The sequence below is a fragment of the Triturus cristatus genome, chromosome 1_1 (assembly GCF_964204655.1).
Source record: "Triturus cristatus chromosome 1_1, aTriCri1.1, whole genome shotgun sequence".
Classification (NCBI taxonomy): Eukaryota; Metazoa; Chordata; class Amphibia; order Caudata; family Salamandridae; genus Triturus; species Triturus cristatus.
This window is the reverse complement of record NC_140579.1, coordinates 587,166,587-587,174,519: the sequence shown is the minus strand read 5'-3', so window position 1 is coordinate 587,174,519 and position 7,933 is coordinate 587,166,587.

Genomic DNA, 7,933 nt, shown 5'->3' with positions numbered 1-7,933 from the left:
ACTGCGTCCAGCGTGGCCGCATGTTCCCTGCTAAGTGTCGGCAGCACAGCCAGACTCAAAAAGTCCCTCCTGGCCACATCTCAATGCTCCCTCTGTCTTGTATAAAGCTCAGAAAAACCACACCGTAATTCATCATTTACTGCCACTTGTGTAAGCACCAGGTCACCCTGGCTGTCCCAAACTGTCCTAATCACAGATGGAGGCCTTTCATGTCTCAAAAGCTGAGCCAAGAGTCTACCTGACTTATCGCCCTCCCTGTGTAATTTTAGTCTATAGTTCCTTCAAGTCAATTTATCCAGTTTGTCCCATATTTCCCCATTAGTGCAGCACTACCTGTGTGTCAGTCTTGGTAGACAGCCTGCCGCTGGTGCCTCTTTGCAGACAAGCTGACTGCTGCTCCAGGAAGACACCCTGCATTTGGTGCTGAACGTCGTATAGTTTTGGTAAGACATTCCTCCCTCGGTACCACCTTGAGTGCATCCCACTCTTTTGCCCTCATTGAGGCCGACCCACAGGTGTTTGCAAAGTAACCGGTAAGTATGTCTCTAATTTCCGAGCAAAATGCGGTGTCCCCACATGAATCCAACCAGAGTCACCAAGTAGGGATAGCTGGACGGGCATGAGCCCAAAAACATTCAAGGAGCACTGGTGCGTGATTGAACAGGAATCGTCCCAGGTGCTCCGACTGTATCCTATCCCCAGCTCACGGGACATTAGTATTTTGTCCAGTCTACTATACAAATGATGTACCACCAAGTAATAGGTAAACTCGCTCTTATTAGGGTGTTGACTACAGCAGACATCTATACAACCGGTCTGCTCTATAACCTTCATCCGGGTACTTGCCATGCCTAGTTTCAGCTGCCCCGTGGGAGGGCCCAGATCAAGATGACCATTTAGGTTCTAACTAAAGTCACCTGCCCAGATTAAGAGGATACTTGTATATGGGGGCCAAAGAGTCTTGGAGTTTCAATAAGTACCCCCTGTTGTCATGATTGGGTGCATAGATGTTTAGTAAGCACGCTTATGTCATATCTGGAAGCCCATGGAGCAATATTTACCTCCACTCAATGTCCGCACACGTCTCCCGGTGTTGAAAAGGCACTCCCGAAGGTAATCCAGTTAGACACTCCCCTAACGTATGACGAATACGTAGAAGAATATAATTGACCCCGCCATTTATTCTTTAAATTTGCCAGATTAACCATGAAACAAGTTAGGTATACATTAGCATGGATATGCGCACCACATAGTGTTGTAAGTACATGAGGACCCTGTAGCGTTTAGTGTATCCATGAAGCCCTCTAGTATTCCAGAAGAGAAGCTTCACCCCCGCACCACCCAGCCATACCATCAATCGTTCACAACCATGGTGCCCCCTCCCACTAGGGGCGAGAGTCACAAGGGCCCACTGGTACCTCATCACACTGACCTGCACTGTGCAGAATCACACTCGCAATGTGTCAGTCACACTGCACCATAAACAAGAACACAGCAACAGCCCCATCCTATTCCCTCCCTCCGGGTAAAAACCTAGATAAACGAAGAACAATGTCTCCACCACCATAAACATCTGATATTTCCACGCATCCCGCACCTACAATATCACATTTCAAGTAAACTCCCCACACTCCCCAATGTGTGCCAACAGCTGAGCCTACTAGGGGACAAAAATGAGAATAAAACGCAATGGAAGACCTGGCACCCTCTCAGTCCCCATGCTCACCTGAAGGTTGACACTGGGCACAGGCGAGGATCGTCCCCCCAGCAGTCCTTGTGATGTTCCTGCACCAGTGTCGACTACCAGCTGGGGTTTGATGGACATGATAGCTGCCCCCAGCATCCTCAAAAACCTTATCACATTTGTGTAAGTTCCATGCTGTAGGTAAATCAGGTGCTGCCCTGAAAAGGAGGCTATGTACCCCTCTGTCTGCTGAAGATTGCCGTCCCATCGGATAATCCGATGTCTGAGTCTGGTGTAGATGACTGCATGCCAGTTGCATCCAAGGGACTTTTTGCGCTACGGACAAAGTCCTCGACCACTTCAAGTGTGCCATCTGCCTGCACCGCTACCCAGCTCGCCTTCTCCTTGCTGGTCATTCCCCATTTCAGCCGTTCAGCTGAGCCACTTGGTCTGCCCCTAGATTTGGTCCTGCAGGAACCCCCACACAGGGCCCCACCAGGTCCAACGCCACCTCTCCAGTCCAACCAGTCCCAAGTTTCCTCTGAGAGGTAAAGAAATAGGAAAGGCCTCCCCTATCACCTTCAGCTTTGTAGGGTAGAGGAGCATAGAGCACAGCTCTAGCGCTCTGAGTTTTTGTTAGCCGGCCAAAACAATAAAATTCTCTGGGCCTGAACCCTACAGGTGTAATCAAGCAATATACGTATCGTAGTTCCTTCAAATCTAGAGTCTCTATTCTTTCTGGCCCATTGCAAAATAGTGTCTCAGTCTCTGTAATTAAGTATTTTGACTATAAATGTCCTCGGGGAAGGGGACCCCGGGGGGTGGGTGCCTAACTAATACCCTATGTGCTTGTTCAATCATGAAGAGGTTCACGAGCACCTCATTCCCCACCAATTTAGTATGCCATTGTTCAAGACACAGTTCCATGGCCTCCACCTCTACATGCTCCAGGAATCCCACAAATTGCTAATTCAAATGCCTGGATCTCCCTTCCACGTCTTTTTAGCTGCTCGTCAAGGCGGACGGTTGACTCCGATAATGTGTGTACAGTGTCCTTCAAATCTGCCACCTCCTGTGTGAGCGCCTGCACTTTTCCCTCATTTTTTTGGAGCACTCAGACACACCTCTGAGGTCTGCACAGAGCAAGAGGAAGTCCGCCCCATCGGCCCCACACCGTTGGGACCTGGCCCACAGTCTCCTGGGCCGCTCACCTGGCACTCAATGCTCCTCTGCCGCAGCCTTGCTCCAACCCATGGCTTCCATAGGCTCCGCAGGGGCCCCCCGGGCAGGCCACAACAGCACTCCTCACTATAGTCCAGGGGTTCCTCATGGGGACCAAGGCTCGCCCCAGGCCCCCTCTAGTTCACCAAGTCATGGCTGAGGCTTAGGTCACATCACCCTTCATGTCAGATGTCCTCATGGTCCCCTGGTCAAGCCCAGGACTTAAGCAGTTTTTCGTATCGGGCCCACACCTAGTCTGGCTCAAGCAGACCCTTTGCCCCAGCATGGGTAGGGCGGGGGTCTCTGCATCAATCTCAGGAGTCAGCGCCTCCACCGATTCCAACACCAAAGGCTTGCGTCAGTCTGCACACTGCGGTGTGCCTGGTCTTGGAAGGCCATGCCAACTACAACTCCAGCCCCAGGGGCCGCACTCCAACAGCTCTCCTCAATTTGACAAAGCAGCCCCCGGCTCTGATGAATGCCAAGTGGGGGTGAGGGAAGGATCCGGACCCTTGCCTCAGGCCGACTACTGTGACCGCGGGCACCTCCAAGTCCCCTGACCCCGCCTAGGCTGCACCCATGGGATAATCTCTCCGCATGGCCTCCAGCATCTTCAGCGGCCGCAAATCTCTGTCCCCGGAGTACCGGAGTCAAAGAAAGGTACAGTCCCCCACTGGGCTGATCACCAGGGGAGAGTTATTGGGGGCAATCCTCCCCAGGATTCGTCAGGATACCAGGAAACTTCCCTTAGCACATCCAATTGGCCATTTTGCTTTGCCCCGCCCCAGCTTCATTTTATTTTTTAGACCCAGACACCCTACCAGGGTGCATATTTCCATCTTGCCTTGTTTGAGTGCAGAACTTTCCTAGCCTTGTTCTCAGAATTCCAATCCAATTCCTGACCCTGATTTCCAGTTCTGCTTTGTCTGAGCCCAGTTTCTGCTTGGTGTTCCATGTTCTGTTCCCTGTTGTTCTGTCTTGTATTGTTATCTGAATTTTCATTGCTTCCAAGTTAGATTTCAAAGCTTGTGCCTCTAGCACAGAGAACCACCCAGCACACCTTCTCCATAGGAGCTGCTGGTTGTCACATTGAACTCTTGAGATTAATCCGCTCCTTGCTTTCGTATAAAAGCTTTTCACCTCATAAAGAGATAATTTCAGAGGAGCAGACAAACTAGTTTAAGATAGTTGTCTGTTTCCCTGCTTATATTCCTGTTGTGTGTTCTTGTGTTTGCCCTGCAGATTCCCAGTGCCCTAGTCAGACAAGTTACTTACCTTTGGTAACTCATTATCTGGTAGAGACATGAACTAGCCACAGATACCTTACCTTACAATTTCCCAGGTACCAGGCTGGATCTGGAAGACTCTTGATCAAGCAATACCTTACAATTTCCCAGGTACCAGGCTGGATCTGGAAGACTCTTGATCAAGCAATACTCTTGCGCACCGGTAGGTCGTGTCAGTCGTCTCCGCAGGACTGTGTCGTCCTTGTCGAAAGGGACGCCTGCATCACCTAGATAGGCACCAACTTGGCGCGCTGACATCAGTTACTTTTCACGACTTTCCACACAAGGAGCACGGAGTCATGAAGTGCACTGACAGTGGTGTGTTTAGAACGGGAAACATCGGTTACATCGTGGTGTTTACACCGCAATAACTTTACAACGCGGCTATTACAACGCAAGTCATTACAATGACTTGCGCTGGATGGCGCTCTAACCTAAGGAATAGTGTGATTTACTATTCCAACACCTTCCCTACTGTACGTAAACTGGAGTTGGAATAGTAAATCGTACTGTTCCTAAGTCCAGCCCCCTCCAGCGCAAGTCGTTGTAACGACTTGAGTTGTAATGCCTGCATTGTAAAGGTATCGCGGTGTAAACACCGCGATGTAACGTGGTATATTCGTTTAGAACAACTAGTGCCCTAAATGGGATCAGCGCGGACCCTAAAAACATGTCCGCAGTGAGGGGAGAAGGGGTGGGTCAGTAAGGAATCTGCAGCTCGATTATGTCTCTACCAGATAAGGCGTTACCGAAGGTAAGTAACTTGACCATCTGATCGAGACATCTAGCCGCTGATTTCTTACCTTAGAATTGATACCCAAGTAATCCCATCCCGGGACGAGGGACTGTGGACAAGTTTAGATCAGGAAGTCCTGCAGGACAGAGTGGCCAAAAAGGCCTTCCCTGCTGACTTGACTGTCCAGGCAGTAGTGAAAGTGTGCAGCGATGCCCAAGTTGTTGTCTGACAAATCTGAAGGACTGGAACTCCACATTGCAATGCCATGGTAGCAGCCTTACCTCTGGTGGAATGAACCCTTAAGCCTTCAGGAGGTTGTTTTTTGGCTAGAGAGCATAGCAAATTTTGATGCAGAGGATGACCCATTGTGAGATAGTCCTCTTCTGCACTGCATGATCTTTCTGTGATTCAACGTACCCCACGAATAGATGGTCATCCACCCTGAACTCAAATGCAAACAAGGTAGAACAACATTCTTTTTGGGTCCACACAGTGGAGTCGCTCTTTCTCTTTAGAGGGGTGCGGAGGAGCATAGAAAGTGGGCAAGATGACTGATTGGCACAAGTGGAATGATATTACCACTTTCGGTAAGAAAGAGGCCCTAGTGCCTAGTACCAACTTATCCGGGGAAAATGGTCAGGTAGGGAGGCTTGGATGACAGAGCCTGCAATTCGCTCACCTTCCTGGCAGATGTTATTGCCACTAAAAATGCAGTTCTGATGGTAAGCAGCCGGAGGGGGCAGCTGTGTAGAGGTTCGAATGGAACACACATCAGGAAGGAGAAAACTAAATTAAGGTCCGACTGAGGCATGATGAATGGGGCAGGTGGAAACACATGTACAAGCCCCTTAAGAAATGTATTTACAATAGGGGATTTAGATATAGAGGCTTCGTCTGGCAGCCTCAAGAAGGCAGACAAGGCCGAAAGGTACCCTTTAAGAGTGCCCTGCTGGGCAAGGGTGAAAATAAAGAGAAGGACTTGAGAGAGGGAAGCAGAAAGAGGATCAATGGACCTTTCTGTACAAATCTTCACACCTTTTTGCCACCGGCAGGCATACACTGTCTTGGTAGAGGGGTGCCTGGCTGCCAAAATAACATCACAGGCTTCTGGAAGAATGTTGAATGCTGTCAACTGCCACTGTTCAATCTCCACGTAAGAAGGCGTAGAGTTGACGGGTTCGGGTGGAGGACCCTCCCCTACTGGTGCAACAGAAGATACTCACAAAGGGGCAGCCTGATCAGGGAATCAGTGCTCAGTTGGAGAAGCTTGCGATACCAAACTCTCAGTGCCCAGTCCGGAGCTACAAGATTGGCTTGGGTCCGGTCGCTCCTGATCTTCTTGAGCACTCTGGACAGGAGTGGTATTGGCGGAAAGGTGCACAGGAGGCCTGAGCTCCACTCGAGACAAAAGGGCCGCCAAGGGAGTGCAGCCTTGGAAACTCCAGTGCACAAAACTGCTGACATTGTGCGTTCTTGGCAGAGAGTACATATCTAATCTAGGCTCTCCCCACTTCTAAAAGAGACCATGTGCCACTTCTGGATGGAGACAGCATTCGTGATCCTCTAGGCTTCGACAGCTGAGTTCGTCTGCCCTAGCGTTCAGGGAATCTGCCAGGTGTTGAACCACCAGGGATATGCCCTGCTGTTTGAGCCATGTCCAGAGACGCGGGGCCTCTTGACAAAGGGTCCACGAGCCCACCCTGCCCTGTTGCAGTACCACAGGGGGATGTGCTGTCCGTGAACACTTGAACCCGCTTTCCCTTGAAGGAAGGAAGAACAGCTTTGAAAGTCAAGTGAATTGCTTGGAGCTCCAGCAAGTTGATGTGGAGACCAGAGCCCTCTGATCTAGCCCTCTCCCAGATAGCCGCCTCATCCCACACATCCTTCACTACTGTGAGATCTGGTTGGGAAGGGAGAGGGGCCTGCCTCTGAGCCAATCACGGTCTGTTAGCCACCACTGCAGCTCCTGTGCAGTTCTCTCCGAGATCTGGACCATGTCAGAGAGATTCTCCTGATGCTGTGCCCACTGGAGCTTCCAGTCCCACTACAGAGCCTGCATATGCCATCTGGCATGTGTCACTAGCAGGATGCAGGAGGTAATTGTAGGAAGCTGGCTCTGTATATACTATACCAAAGTAAGGTATAGTGTGCACAGAGTCCAAGGAGTCCCCAGAGGTATAGCAGAGGCTAAATTAGGTAAGTACTAACAGCTCTCTTTGTAGTACTGTGGGCAAGCAGTTAGGCTTATCCAGAGGGTATGTTAAGCATTTATTTTATTCACTCACTCAAGGACTGATTACACACACTCAGAGACAGAATCAAGACCAATTGGGTAAGTATTAAAAAGGTATACTTGTATTTTATTTCTAGAACCAAGCAGGACTTCGTACAGGTAGGTAAAATGTACTTTCAATTGTAAACCTTTACACAGAAAAGCAATTGGGAATGGATATGCAATTGTTACAGGTTGGTAGAGTTTCAAATAGCAGTTTAAATTACAGAGTAATTACTTTAGAATACTTTGATTACTTTCAGATTATATCTACTACTGGGGTGGTATGCCTAGATACTACACCAAAGGATCTCACAATACAAGGTGAGTGAGACTTTTCTTGGCTTAAGTTATAGTTACTTTTTCCTTCATACAAAACAGCTGTCCAAAAACTCATAACATGGGTTCCTATGGGAAAACAAGCATTTACAATGCAATGGTCTCGCCTTTTGCATAAGTTGGAGCTATTGGTATTGTAAATGACAAACTTTTTTATTTATGAGTTGGTTTTGAAAACCGATAAATAAATGGCATAGTCATTTACAATGCCAATAGCTTTAGCTCTCGCAAAGGCGAGACCTATTGCATTTATATACACACACACACACACCGAGCCCCACACACACACCGAGCCCCACACACACACACACCGAGCCCCACACACACCGAGCCCCACACACACACACACACCGAGCCCCACACACACAATCCTTTGGTGAATATGTAGTGTTGGA